General features: G+C 37.9%; 1 pseudogene; it reads right to left on the bottom strand.

The window, feature by feature from the left end:
- Positions 1–5174: 5174 nt before the first annotated feature.
- On the bottom strand, positions 5175–6738 carry LOC124971347 (eukaryotic translation initiation factor 4B-like; annotated as a pseudogene).
- Positions 6739–14148: the final 7410 nt, after the last annotated feature.

Raw genomic sequence — 14148 nt, 5'->3', positions numbered from 1 at the left:
CTTCAGATTTGGGAAATTTTCTGATATTATTTCATTGAATAGATTGTTCATTCCTTTGGTTTGTTTCTCTAAGCCTTCCTCAATCCCAATAATTCTCAAATTTGGCCTTTTCATGATATCCCATAGTTCTTGCAGATTCTGTTCATGATTTCTTACCATCTTCTCTGTTTGTTCAACTTTTTTTTCGAGGTTAAATATTTTGTCTTCAATATCTGAAGTTCTGTCTTCCAGGTGTTCTATCCTATTGGTTATGCTTTCTATGGAGTTCTTAATTTGGTTTATTGTTTCCTTCATTTCAATGATTTCTGTTTGTTTTTTTTTAAATATCTCTAACTCTTTATTGAAATGATCTTTTGCTTCCTGAATTTGCTCTGTTAACTGTCGATTGGTGCGATCATTCAATGACTGCCTCTGCTCTTTCATCTCATCATTCAATGCCTGCATTTGCTCTTTCATCTCATCGTTTGCTTCCCTAATCATTTTAATTATGTACAATCTGAACTCCCTTTCTGTCATTTCTTCTGCCATGCTGTCGTTGGATTTTATTGATGTAACATCTAGATTTGTTTGGGGCATTTTCTTCCCTTGTTTTCTCATATTTTTCAGGAATCAGTGGGTCATTAAGATATTGCAGATTTCCTCTATCGACTTATAATGTCCCTGAAGATTGCTAGTATATCCCCTCTTATCCTTCAGTAGCCTGAAGTCTTGGAGGAAGTTGATAATGCGGAGCTCCACGAAGAAGCTGCCTCTCTAGGGTGGTGACCCTCAGGTGGCGTATATTCCCTGCTAGTGGTCAGAGGTGTGTCCAGTTGTTGACCAATGGTCATCCAATGGGGAACTAGGCTGCGGGCTGAGGCAAGGCCTATTTGTGCCTGTGTCTCTGGTTTAACCATCCCTGTGGGAAAACCTCTCCCGGTAGGGAAGATTCACTCAGTGGGAACGTCTCGCTGGTCAGTTTCCCTCCTAGAGGTTCCCCTCAATCTACAACTACCGCCTGGGCTGGGCTGTCTTCCTCTGCAATGTTCCCAGGGGCCCGGACCTATGTCCTGGGCCTGGGAGCCTCACCCTCCGCAGGCGAGTCTCCTTAGGCTGCCTCTCCCAGAGACTCTGCCCGCAGTCCTGGTAACTTCGCTCCGCCCCTAGGCGTGTCTCTGTGTGACTCTTCCAGCAAGAAGCCACCTAGCTCCTGGGACCCTGCTCTGCACCTAATTGCCTGGCTATGCAGCCCTTCCTCTGAGTCACCACCTGGAGCCCTGTACAATAGCTCCGATACCCAGAGACCCGCCACACACCTCCTCCTCCGGACAGCGGCCCGGTTTCCGACGCAGTCACTAGGAGTCCAAGCAACTCACTTCGCGTCTCCTCCTCCCGCCAATCTCCCGTAGCCCTAGGCAGTCACTCCAAGCCCAAGTGACTCTCCCTGTTCCTCCTCCTCCCCCTCGGGGTAGCCCCCCGGGTGTTCAGGGGCGGAGGCTCCGAGACCAATTGACCCACCACGCTCCTCCTCCAGGCAGGCCACCGGTGTTCAGGAGCGGTCGCTTTGAGTGCAATCAACTCACCACTCACCTCCTCCTCTGGCAACCGCCTGTGGCTCTGATGCAGTCACTCCTAGACCAAGTGACCCGCCGCTCTTCTCCTCTTCCTCCGGGCAACCCCCCGGTGTTCAAAAGCAGTTGTTCTGAGTCCAAACAGCTCGCGATGCAGCTCCTCCTCTGGCAACCTCCTGTGGCTCTGATGCAGTCACTCCTAGACCAAGCGACCCGCCGCGCTTCTCCTCTTCCTCCGGGCAACACCCCGATGTTCAGAAGCGGTCGTTCTGGGTCTAAACAGCTCACCACGCAGCTCCTCCTCAGGCAGCCACCCGGAGCCCCAGTGATTGCTCCGAGTCCAAGCGCTGTGCTGAGCCGCCTCCTCTACAATGATCCCAGTTGTCCGTGTCCACCGCTCCAGCGGGGGGGAGGGGCGTCTCACGGAGCAACTCCACTTCAGAAATTCCCTGCGTTCCGGGGCTACCGCCCCATCCGGGCCGCCTTCCCAACAGGAGAGAATCACCCCGCGGCTTTGAGTTGGTCCCAAGTCTCTCACTATCTCCTCTTTTGAATTCTGTGTCCTGGAGCAACGTGAAATGCAACCGCCCTCTAGGCCGCCATCTTGAAACTCTCCTATGAATTACTTCTATTGGGTGATTCTGATGTAGATGTCAATGGGACTACCTTTTAATAGTTATTGCAAAAACTTTCATGCCTGGATGATGAAACAGATAGCCAATTGAATAAGAACTTGAAAACCCTGAACATCTAGGGTTTTGGTATGTGACAATTTGAAGTGTGTTCAAAAGTACAAAACTTCATTCTAGTGAAGATAATTTGAATCCATTGGAAAAGGGGAATATTTGAAGACTTACTTTACTTTTGGGACACTTCCCCCAATAACGCTATAAGATTATCTGGTTCTAATGTTTCAACAATGGTGATAACTAAAAAGAGAGGTCAACAATCCTTTAAAGACATTCATTAGTCCTTGATTTTATACTATAACAAAGCACTATGAGATGAATCAATATCCACTAAAGTCTCCCTAAAATTTTCCATATGGGTTAGAATTGTTTGTTTTTCCAGACAACTTAACCAACTTTATGGACTAAGGAGGATGCATAAGAGCTGCATCTGAGATCTTTGAAAAGTTTCAACTTGATTTTTTTAAAAAAATTATTGTGGTCTGGGGGTGGTACGGAAACTGACTGACTCCAATTCCAGGTGTGCATAATGTATTCATTCTAAGGTGTACCTTTGTATTGGTTAATATATAAATGTGCATTCATTTGGCTGGTATTATATCTGAGCAAGAAAAAAATCTTGAAAAAGCATCTCTTTAAGAACTTTGTACTGTGCACAGTGGCACATACCTGTAATCCCAGACACTCAGGAGACTGGGGTAAGACGATCACAACTTCAAAGCCAGCCTCCACAACTTCACAACACCCTAAGGAACTTAGTGAGACTCTGTCTCTAAATAAAATGTGAAAAAGAGCTGGGGATATAGTTCAGTGGTTAAACACCCCTGGGTTCAATCCCTAGTATGAAAAAAAAACAAAAACATTTGTCAACAACTTTACCAATGGGATATGGGATCTGAAATATTCAGGGTGACTTTTTTAGCAAATTTAAAATTTTGGGAAGTGATCAGACAACACAAGTTTCTATCTATACAATGACAAATGACATAAAATATCACCAGAAAATTGTCTATGGAAATCATTTAAAGGTGACATTAGAACAACTTATGTTAGGAGGCAAAGAAACTGTACATTCAAACTATGATTCTGTAGTGTCCAAATCAGTGGTTGAAAATTACAATGTTCACTTGAACTGTGTTATATTAGTAATAACTTGTAATATTGAACTTCACCTTGGCCCTGATGGAAAAAGTACATGAGATATACAGGGTCACTCTAATGCAAAATGTGTAATTATTAGTTATAAATCCTTTGGTGAAGAATTTAGGATACCTGTGTTCTCATCCAGTCTCTACCATTTATAGATCTGTGTGTTCTATCAATTGGTTTTCTGGGTTTTGTTTCTCCATCTATTAAATGTGAATAATCCTTGCTTATTTTTTCAAAATATTTTATTTATAATTATTCTAATCCAGTTCTGTAATTGCTCACAACAGTTATATGAGCTAGGTCAGATAGAGTCTAGATCATAAAAAAAGAGTAATTAAAAGAAAAGGCAGAGCATGCATCATCTAAGCCTTGTATTTACACACAAACCAAAATCACACTTATCATGAAACTTAAACTTAGGATCATTGGCATGTGGATAGATGAACTATTGTGGGAAAGAAATACATTTTATTAAAGATATTATGGTATCTCATAGGTAGCATTTGGGATTTTCATCTCCATAAAATGTATCAGGAAAAGATGTATTCCTTTTTTAGGAGCATTTTCTTGACATATAACAGGGAAAGTGATCTAGCCTAAAGGAAAAGCTGTTGCTGCTCAGCTATAGACATGTTCTATCCATTATGGTCACCACCAGTCACATGCAGATATTTAAATTTATGCTAAATAAAAAATATTCAATTCCATCAGTCACATTATCTATATTTCCATCGTTCAATAGTAACATATGGATTGCATTGAATCTGCACATCACTTTGTCTTTATGTTTCTGGCTTATTTCATTAACATATTGTTGTCCTATTGCATCCATTCTGCTATGAATCACAGGATTTCATTCTTTTTTATGGCAGAATAGTATTCCATAGTGCATATACATTGCATTTTCTTTTTCTATTCCTCTTTTGATGAGTACCTAGAATTATACTCTATCTTAGATATTGGAAAGAGTGTTGCAGTAAACATAGGTATAGAGGAAACTCTGTAGTATGCTGATTTCATCCTTTGGATGTATGCTTAGGAATGAGATAACTGGATCATATAGTAGTTCTATTTTTGGTTTTTTTGAAAAATCTCCATATTGTTCTCCATAAAGGCCATACTAATTTACATTCTTACCAACAGTAAACAAGAGTTCATTTTTTTAAATATCCTTGACAGCATTTGTTAGTTTTTGTTTTTGTGATAATAGCTGTTCTCATCTTGATTAGATAATACCTCATTGTAGTTTCGATTTGCATTTTACTGAAGGCTAATGATATTGAGCATTTTTCATATATTTGCGAGTCATTCGAATTCCTTATTTTGAGATGTGTCTACTCAGATCACTTGCCCATTTTAAAAATTGGATTACTTGTTCTTACTGTGGTTTGGATTTTTAGTTCCTTATATATTCTGGATATTAACTTGTATAGGATAAATCATTGACAAATATTTTCTTCCATTCTGTATGTTGATGTGATAAAACTGCTTGAAATGCCCTATATGAATGTTGTCCTCATTTAGTAATCAGAATACAGTGGGGTAGGAATAATTTTAATCACTGGAATCAATATAGTTTTATGTAAAAATCTGAGAGTTCAGAGGTATTAGTTAACTGGTCCAAATTACCAAATGGTAAAGCAAGGATTTTAAATGTGTAAAAAAAAAAGTTAAGAAAGGTTTCCAGGAGATGGTGAATTTTATTTGTCTTGTCTGGATACAGGTTTGATATGCTCTTAAATGTCCCAGGGTGGAGAGACTAGGAGAAAGCACAGGACGCAGAGGTCTACTCAGTGTAGTATTCTCCCTCATTTTCATCTTCACCATACAGAGTGAGCACAGCATACTTGCTTGCAGAACTGAACTTGGAGGCTGGATTTGGCTCAGGTGCAGATCTGGAGTCTTGATCTTTTTTGCCCTCTTTCCTATCTGACTCCTTCCAGTGATCTTTGTTCCTTCCATCTCCTGGACCATGACTGGAGTTCTTAGTTTGGCCTTTGGGGACATTCATGGCATCTATTTTATTTTCTTCTATTTTCCTTGCCAGTCCTTCCTCAGATGGCTGAACTGGAGCTACTTTCCCCCCACCATTTGTGGGGGATTGCTGCTCTGTGTCTGAGCTCTGAGATGGAGCAGGATGATTAGAACTTCACCCATGCATTCTCCCTTGGTGGAGGGGCTGGCATTACATTTAGAAGCTGATCAGGTTTGGGAGGCTTAGAAGTTGGAGAGTGACAGTCTTCCTCCTTTATCAGTGTTTCATTTTCTAGAGATTGCTTACTCTCTCTCCTTCGTGCATTTCTGCCAGATGTGGCTGAGGTTCTAGTCTGTGATGACTCGCTTCCTGTACTAGACCATTTGGTTCCTGAGTTTCTTTATTTTGCCAGCTTGAGTGTCTCTCCCTAGGCTGCTGCTCTAGTTTTGGTTCATCCAACTGGTGCTATAATTTCTCCTGCTCCTTCTGTAACCATTCTTCTACTTTTCTTTCTCTAGCAGCTGTGTCAACAGGTTTTGCCCCTCCATAGATGGAAGCTGTTTGACTGAACTAGGAGGTGCCAACAGAGGAATCATCTTCATTAGGAGTACTCTGAGTTTTTAGATTCAGTTTGGGTGTTTGTGGGGGACCTCTGTTATCACACCTGTAATCATCCCGAGAGTAATCATCTTTGGAGCTCTATGACTGATTGTCCCATCTGTCCTATCAATCTTTATAACCTTTTCTAGGCGGATAGTCGTCAAAGCTGTCTGTGGCAACACAGGTCCTGCAGTCTGTGTCTATTTTTTCAGAATCCCTATTTCTATCCCGACCAAAAACGATCATCCCTATCTTTATCCTGTGCTTGATCAGCAACATCCACTCAAATTCTCCTGTTACCTAGAGACTCTTCATTGAGATTCAGAGTACTGAGCAGGGAATCCAGGTCCTCAAACTCAGCACAGCCAAAACCTTTCAACCTCTCTGAATTGCTAGGTTCCCATGGTAAACATATGACACTGATATTTAATCCTCTAAAGAATTCCTTAATGGGATATTCTGTCCCATTATAGGGCAGGTTCCCTATAATAGCAGTGTAAGGGGGCAATTTGGGAAGACAGCTCAGGTCAATAATGGGTTCCTGAGCAGCTGGTGGAGCAGTGGGAAGGATGCAACAGTTAACTGGAGGTGCTCTGTACACATCATTATCATTACTATGCCAAGTGGCTGAAACATCTCCTTCCAGGTTATCTGTTTCATCAGCCCAGCTGACTGGTTTTGGGGACATAGGTGCTTCTTCCACCAGTCTCCCCATCCTCAGCCATAAAGTCTGTTAAGTCTTCCCCTTCTTATTCTTTTTCACTGAGGCCACCATGTTGGGAGAGGGAGAGAGAACCTAGTATGCTGATTTTAAGTCCTTTAGGTATAAACTGAGGAGTGGGATAGCTGGGTCAAATGGTGGTTCCATTCTTAAATACTACATTGACTTTTCTACCTAACATATGCTGATAATATAAATATCAGTACATATCAAACATATAAGGAAAATATAATTTGATTTTTCTTCTCCATTTGAGTCTTTCCAAAACTTTCTAAACCTTCAAGGGTTTTCATATCACAAGTACTTTTTACTGAATGTTTTCTTATTAAAAGCACTGTGCTATGTGGTTTTTCATTCCTGTAATTGCTTTACAGGGATTTATTACTTTACTTCTCAGTCCTACGGAATTAGGACTATTATTATTCCCCTTCTATAGATTAGAAAAAGGATGCACCACATTTGGTAATCTAATTAAGGTCACACAGATGAAGATTGATGTGTAACTGCGAACTCAGCCTTGTCTGACTTCAAATAATACCTCTTTTTACTGCTTTCAGGTTTCATATTCTTTTGTTTCCACATTCCATATTCTTAGACTTGGACATATGGATTGATAGAAAAGAACCTCTCCAAGAAAAACAGTCACACAGACTTATACAGACAAACACACACACACACATGCATACTTGCCAACATACGCCTTAGTTACTCATGTAGCTATTTGAAGAATGTCAAGATGCTTGAAATTCTAAAACATCTGGCACTGAAGCCAACAGGAAATGAAGATGGATGAGAAAGACTGCATTTTGGATCATCGAGTGGGTTTATGTTGCCCCCACAGCACTGTGTACTCTTTAATTTGTTTGACTGTTTTTCTATTTCCAAAGCTAGAGAACAGTTGGTGCATATTTGCCTAACTTTGGCTTCTCATAAAGAATTAATAATTTCTGCCAGTATCTGTCAGTTGAAATCAAGTTTTGTTCCTACTTAGTGTGGGAACCTAAGACATCAAACATTTAGGGAACATGGACACAAAAGTATAAGGAAATATTAAATACATGTTTTATTGGGAAAAATAGCATCCTAGTAAGAAATGAGACACAGGAGACACCAACAATTTCTCCCAAAAGGAAATACATATTCCTAAAGTGCAGATGAACTCATGAAACTTTCCCTTTACTCTGAGATAAACATCACTTTGGACCTAAAAGAGGTACTGTGCTAATGAAGGCTACATTAAGTGAATTTCTGCCAATTGAATCCTATTTTCTCAAATATTTAAGTAAAACTAATTATTTGCTATTTGCCAGGTGTAGTGGCACATACCTGTAATCCCAGAAAATCAGGAGGTCAAAGCAGGAGGATTGCAAGTTTGAGACCCACCTCATCAATTTAGCAAGACCCTATCTCAAAATATAGCATAAAAATTAAAAAAAGGGTTGGGGATGTAGCTTAGTGGTAAAACACCCTTGAGTTCAATCCCAGTTCCTGCCCCAACTGCCCTTGCAACTAAAATCTATTTGTTGATCTGAGGCCAACAGATGTAATGTATGTGTGTATGCATATATGTATAGGTAGTGTTAATAAATTGTAAAAAAATAAATCTAAGTTTAAAGAAGAAACATGGTGCATGCCAGTCATCCCAACTAGTTGGAAAGCTGAGGCAGGAGGATTGCAAGTTTAAAATCAGCCTTAGCAACTTAGTGAGACTCTGTCTCAAAATAAGAAATAAAAAAGTCTTGGGATGCACCTCAGGGGTAGAGTACTCCTGAATTCAGTCCCCAGTGCCAAAAAGAAAGAAAAAAATCTTAGGTATTTCTTAAAGAATATTTGTTCAACCAACATATCCTCACTTTCTTTTCCCCAGATTGTTTGAATTCCTGTGTTGCTTGATCGTAAATATAGTTTATAGAGATTTCCCTCATCTAGAGGCAGACATAACTCTCTCCTAATTCTAATGACTATATTCACCTTCAAAAATAAATTTTCATTGGCTTAGGATCAGACTTCCTCAACAAGACTCCTAAAGAACAAGAAATCAAAGCAAGAATCAATAAATGGGATGGACTCAAACTAAAAAGCTTTTTCTCATCAAAGGATACAACCAAGAATGTGAAGAGAGAGCATACAGAGTGGGAGAAAATCTTTTCCACACTCACTTCCGATAGAGCACTTATCTCCGAAATTTATAAAGAACTTACAAAACTTTACACCAAAAATATAAAGTACCCAATCAATAAATGGACCAAGGAACTGGACAGACACTTTACAGAAGAAGACACACAGGCAATTAATAAATATATGAAAAAGTGTTCAACATCTCTAGTAATTAGAGAAATGCAAATTAAAACAGCCCTAATGTTTCATCTTACTCCAATTAGAATGGCTATTATCAAGAACACAAACAATAATAGATGTTGGCGTGGATGTGGGGAAAAAGGCACACTTTTACGTTGCTGGTGGAGTTGCAAATTGGTGCAGCCACTCTGGAAAGCAATATGGAGAATCCTCAGATTCTCCTTGGATTCAACTTGGAATTGACCCACCTTTTGACCCAATTATCCCACTCCTCGGTTTATACACAAAGGACTTAAAATCAGCATACTACAGTAACACAGCCACATCAATATTTATAGCAGCTCAGTTCACAATAGCTAGATTGTGGAACCAACCTAGATGCCCTTCAACAGATGAATGGATAAAGAAACTCGGGTATATATATGCACAATGGAATACTATTCAGTCATAAAGAAGAATAATATTATGGCATTTGTAAATAAATGGATGAAATTGGAGAATATTATGCTAAGTGAAATAAGCCAATCCCAAAAAACCAAAGGCCGAATGTTTTCCCTGATAAGTGGAGAATGATATACAATAGGGGTGGAGGGGGAGTGAGAGAAGAATGGGGGAACTTTAGATTATGTAGAAGGAAATGAGAGGGAGGGGGATATGAAAAATGGTGGAATGAGAGAGACATCATTACCCTATGTGCATCTATGATTACACGAATGTTGTGAATCTACATTGTGTACAACTATAGAAATGAAATGATGTACTCCATTTGTGTAGAATGAATCAAAATGCAGTCTGTAAAATATTAAAAGATAAATATAAATAAAAGAACTACTAGGGAAATATATTGTTTTCACAACCCAAGAACCCACACTCACATGGGTTTTTAGCAAGAAATGAGTCAGTTTTGAGGAAAGTAAGGCTGTAGAAAAAGAAACAAGTGAAGGCCTGGTGATAAATACCTGGAGAAAAGGATAAAAAGCTACTAATGACTGACAGAGGAAGAGAGCTACAGCACCATGCTGGGCATCTCCACTCCAATGTCTACCATCTTGTGTCAAAATATATTTTTTTCACATTATTTGCTAACAAGAAAGAAACAAAACTCTATACATATTAATTCTAAAGCTATTCTTGCAAGAAAAAAGAAGAAAAGTTACTGATTATTAACAGAGAAATAGAAGTGCTATTTATGAAGATGAGAATAGGAATCCTAATTCCAACTGCATGTCTTACTAGAGGGAACACAGACTATGGGTGATGGGTTCCTATCACAGCTCTACTTGGGTCATGTGCTTTCATGCTCTGACATTGTGTCCTTATTGTTAAAATTTGGAGAATATCATGTACTACATAGAATAGGTTATACAAAATTAATAAACATAAAACGCCTCTCAAAAAATAGATTTTCACTTCAATTGTGACCACTGTTTTGTTGTAGAGTCCATATTTACATTAATAACCAAGAATACTCCTTTATCATGGTCACAAGTCCAAACTAAAAATGTTTGTTTTCAATAAGTGATCACATACTTTCCAGCTCTCTCTCTCTCAGAATTAGGTTTCATAAAGACAAAATCATCATAAAACAAAAAAATGCACATATGAGGTGATTGGAAGCTTTGCTTCTGTGTAGAGGGCCTTTGTATAAAGTAAGAACATAATGCCCTACAGAGGCAGATATCTATTCCTTTGAATATATAAGACTGCCTCTACCTTACAGATCAGTAGCTAAGCTCTTTTGCAAAATTATAGTTGATTGTTGAAAGTTGGAGAGATGGGAAGAACAATTTAAATCTATGTCTGAACACTACTTGTTAACAGTTTTATATAAAGAAAAATTAATCAGTCTCATAGAAACTTAAAGCTGAAATGAAATGTTGAAATCAATTTAATTTTTAAAAAGCTATAGATGAAGAAAATCAAGACTGGAAAAGAAAAATAAATGACATGACCAAGGCCACACAGCTAATCAGTGGTAGAACAAGCACTCAAATTTCAGTTGGCATTGTGCACACCAGAAAATCCACTGATAGACTAAATTTCAACCTACAGGTGAAATATCAAGTATACTTGTAGATTGGGAAGATGTTCCAACCACAGAAACTTCACACTGTTGGCTCTATTTTAAGAAAAATTCCATGGACCAGAGGGCACTGAGATTTATTCTGTATTGTGCTCAGGGAGAACAAATTAGGTTGCAGTAGAAGTGATTTAAGTGGTAGGTTTTCATTTCACAGTTGATCACAGCAAAGACAGAGACCATTTGGTGCCTTTTTCAATGTCTGCCAAAAGTTACTTCGTGTCTCAAATACTGATTCTTTCATTGATGTGCAGACAGAACTTAGCCCCCAAGGAAGCCTGTGGAATTGGTTGAGTGCCAGAGCTGGCTTATTTCTTTGGTAAAATTGAACTCTTCTTATACTTTTAAATAGCATTTGATTTCATTTTTTCCTAAAATCAGTTTGTTCCCAATGGATGAATTGATAAAGCTTGGGTTTTATTTAATTTTATTCCTATACTCTATATAACCTTTTAAAATTATTTGGCATTTAAATACTTAATTCATGAAGACCAATTTAGGAAATACATTTAAAATTGCCTAGAATTAGTGAGCTGAGAAGGTTTCTTGATGGGATGGAATATAAGAAAAATAGCATTATGAAAGATTTGCTCTTATATTTCCCTCTTTTCTAATCTCAAGCATGAAAACATTAGTACTAAAACCTTAGACTGGGCACTCTCTCTCTTTCTTTCTTTCTCTCTCTCTCACTTATTTTCTCTTTCTCTTTTTTGTTCCTCCCCAAAACATGTAAATAGGTATAATTGAAAATATGCTGGTAAAAAGAATAATTGCAGAGGTATAGCAACTAAGGGCATAAACAAAAAGTTCATTTATCTTGAGAGTATGCCCATTCAAGCATATTTTAGACATTGAATTTTTGTGACACGTTTTTATAAATACCTCTGAAGACAATTTTCCAAATTCATTTAAAAATCATCTCACAATGATAAACTTGAGTCAAATGATATGACATGACAGCTCAGTTGAAGCCTATATATAGTGTTGCCTGAGCCAAAGTGTATTGGACTATCTATGCATTTTCCAATGTGAGTTTCATCAGGTTTAAAATAAGGTAATTTACACTTTCATAACTGATTTTTTAAATGAAACAAAGATAGAGGGCAGACTGGGAATAGAAGAAATCATCTATACCATTCATATTGTGTTGGGCTTTGGAGTTAGTTGATTCTATTATCAGCCTATTGTGCTATGGAATTAAAAGTTCAGAACAGTACAGTGATCACATATAAAAGGGACACTTGGAGTCTCTACCATCCCCATGCAATGATATGATAGCTGGTTCCCCTTCCTAAGAAATCAATGGGGAGGTTAGAAATTATTGTCTGTATATTAACAAATGCTAAAAGTGACTTATGTAAACACACAGAGATCAACTCCACATCAAAGAGGGTATAAAGCTGAGATTTACTCAATCTATAGGGAGAAACCTAGGCTAAGAAAAATGATATTGCATTGGTCTTAAAGATGTAAAAACAGCACCATCTAGTACTAATATTTTTCCCAATCCTTCTGTTATTATTGAAGCATTCGGTTGACTACAAGAGTATGTATTTGTCAAAGCTACCTTGAGAACATTTTTTGCTCTGTCCAGTCTTCCAGGATAAAGAGAAAAGTTCATGCAACAATATAGATTATTATAACATAAAATAAGCCCTTTCACCTTACATATTGAAATATTCAAGGTTAATGACATTCACCTGATTTTTTTCTGAAAAAGTTACTGCTATAGAATCATCCTTATAGAAGTTTATAAAACCATCAATCTTAATCATAAGCCTTTGTATTCTGTTGAATCCAATCTTAAAGAATATCCTTCCTATAAAATACCTGCAATGTACTTTGGGGATGTTTAATGTTTGATAGTAGAGATTTAAGGAAATCCCAGCTGCAAGTTGAAATGATTCAATGTGTTAAACAAAGAAAAAAGAAAACATAGAAGATTTGAAAAGAGGTAGTGATGCCATAGATGACTACATTTAATGCAAAAATGCAAGTATAGCACCCATTCATTTGAGGATAATTTTAATTCAAATGCTTCCTTCAAAAGTGTCTACATCCCTGTTCCTCTTGAGAGTCCAAGCTTGGTTACTTATTGAATCTCAGCTCCATTTGCTTTTTATTTCCTTATATGTAAGCACTAAACAAACATTCACTGACCTGAAGTACAGTTTAAGGATATTTTCAGACAACTTTGTGAAATGAATAGGACTATAGGAATTTAATTTCTGTGCAGAAATCAAATGTACAATGAATCAAAATGCAGTCTGTAAAAAATAAATTAATTTAAAAATATGTTGATGCAGGCTGGGGAGATAGCTCAGTCGGTAGAGTGCTTACCTTGCAAGCACAAGGCCCTGGGTTCAATCCCCAGCAACCAAAATAAAAAAATAAATAAATAAATAAAATGTTAAAAATATGTTGATGCATTTATATCTGCACAGTATTTGCAAATAACCACATAATCAAACAAAAGAAAATTAACAAGTAAAGTCTTGACAGCTCCAAGGATGTGAACTTCAATAATATGTTTCAGCACATTGGCAGCACAAACCCATTTGTAAACCATTCCAATCTAAATAGGAGAAAGAACAATTTAGGATATCTTCAATTTGCATAGAAAGGTATCCCCTGACTTCAAATGAGCAGGAACAAAGACAACTTTTCATACTGAGTAGATAGCTATGATTAAAATAATCTACAGTTGTATTTGCACCATTAAGAAATGAATAATTGCTGTCAGAAAAAAGATTTGACAGAAAATACGAAAACATAAAGTGTACTCTGTGCCTATAGGCTTAGATGGTAGACAGGAAAAAATAGTGCATGAACCTGGTTGTATTAGTATAGATTGAATCTAGCTATATATAGCAAAGACCTAAAATAATGTAGCTTAAATATGATAGTTATTTTTCTCTCTTGTAAAACAAGTGCCAATGTTTGCTATTAAGGATAGTATAGCAATACCATGGTTGAGAGAGAGAGAGAGAGAGAAAGAGGGAGGGGGAGGGGGGGAGAGAGAGAGAGATTAATCCAGCTTTTTACAGTTTGTTTCCTATGATATGACTTTCATCCTTATGGTTCTA

Source organism: Sciurus carolinensis, chromosome X (assembly GCF_902686445.1).
Source record: "Sciurus carolinensis chromosome X, mSciCar1.2, whole genome shotgun sequence".
Taxonomy (NCBI): domain Eukaryota; kingdom Metazoa; phylum Chordata; class Mammalia; order Rodentia; family Sciuridae; genus Sciurus; species Sciurus carolinensis.
The sequence above is the reverse complement of the archived record's forward strand: the minus strand, read 5'-3'. Positions and strand labels throughout refer to the sequence as shown.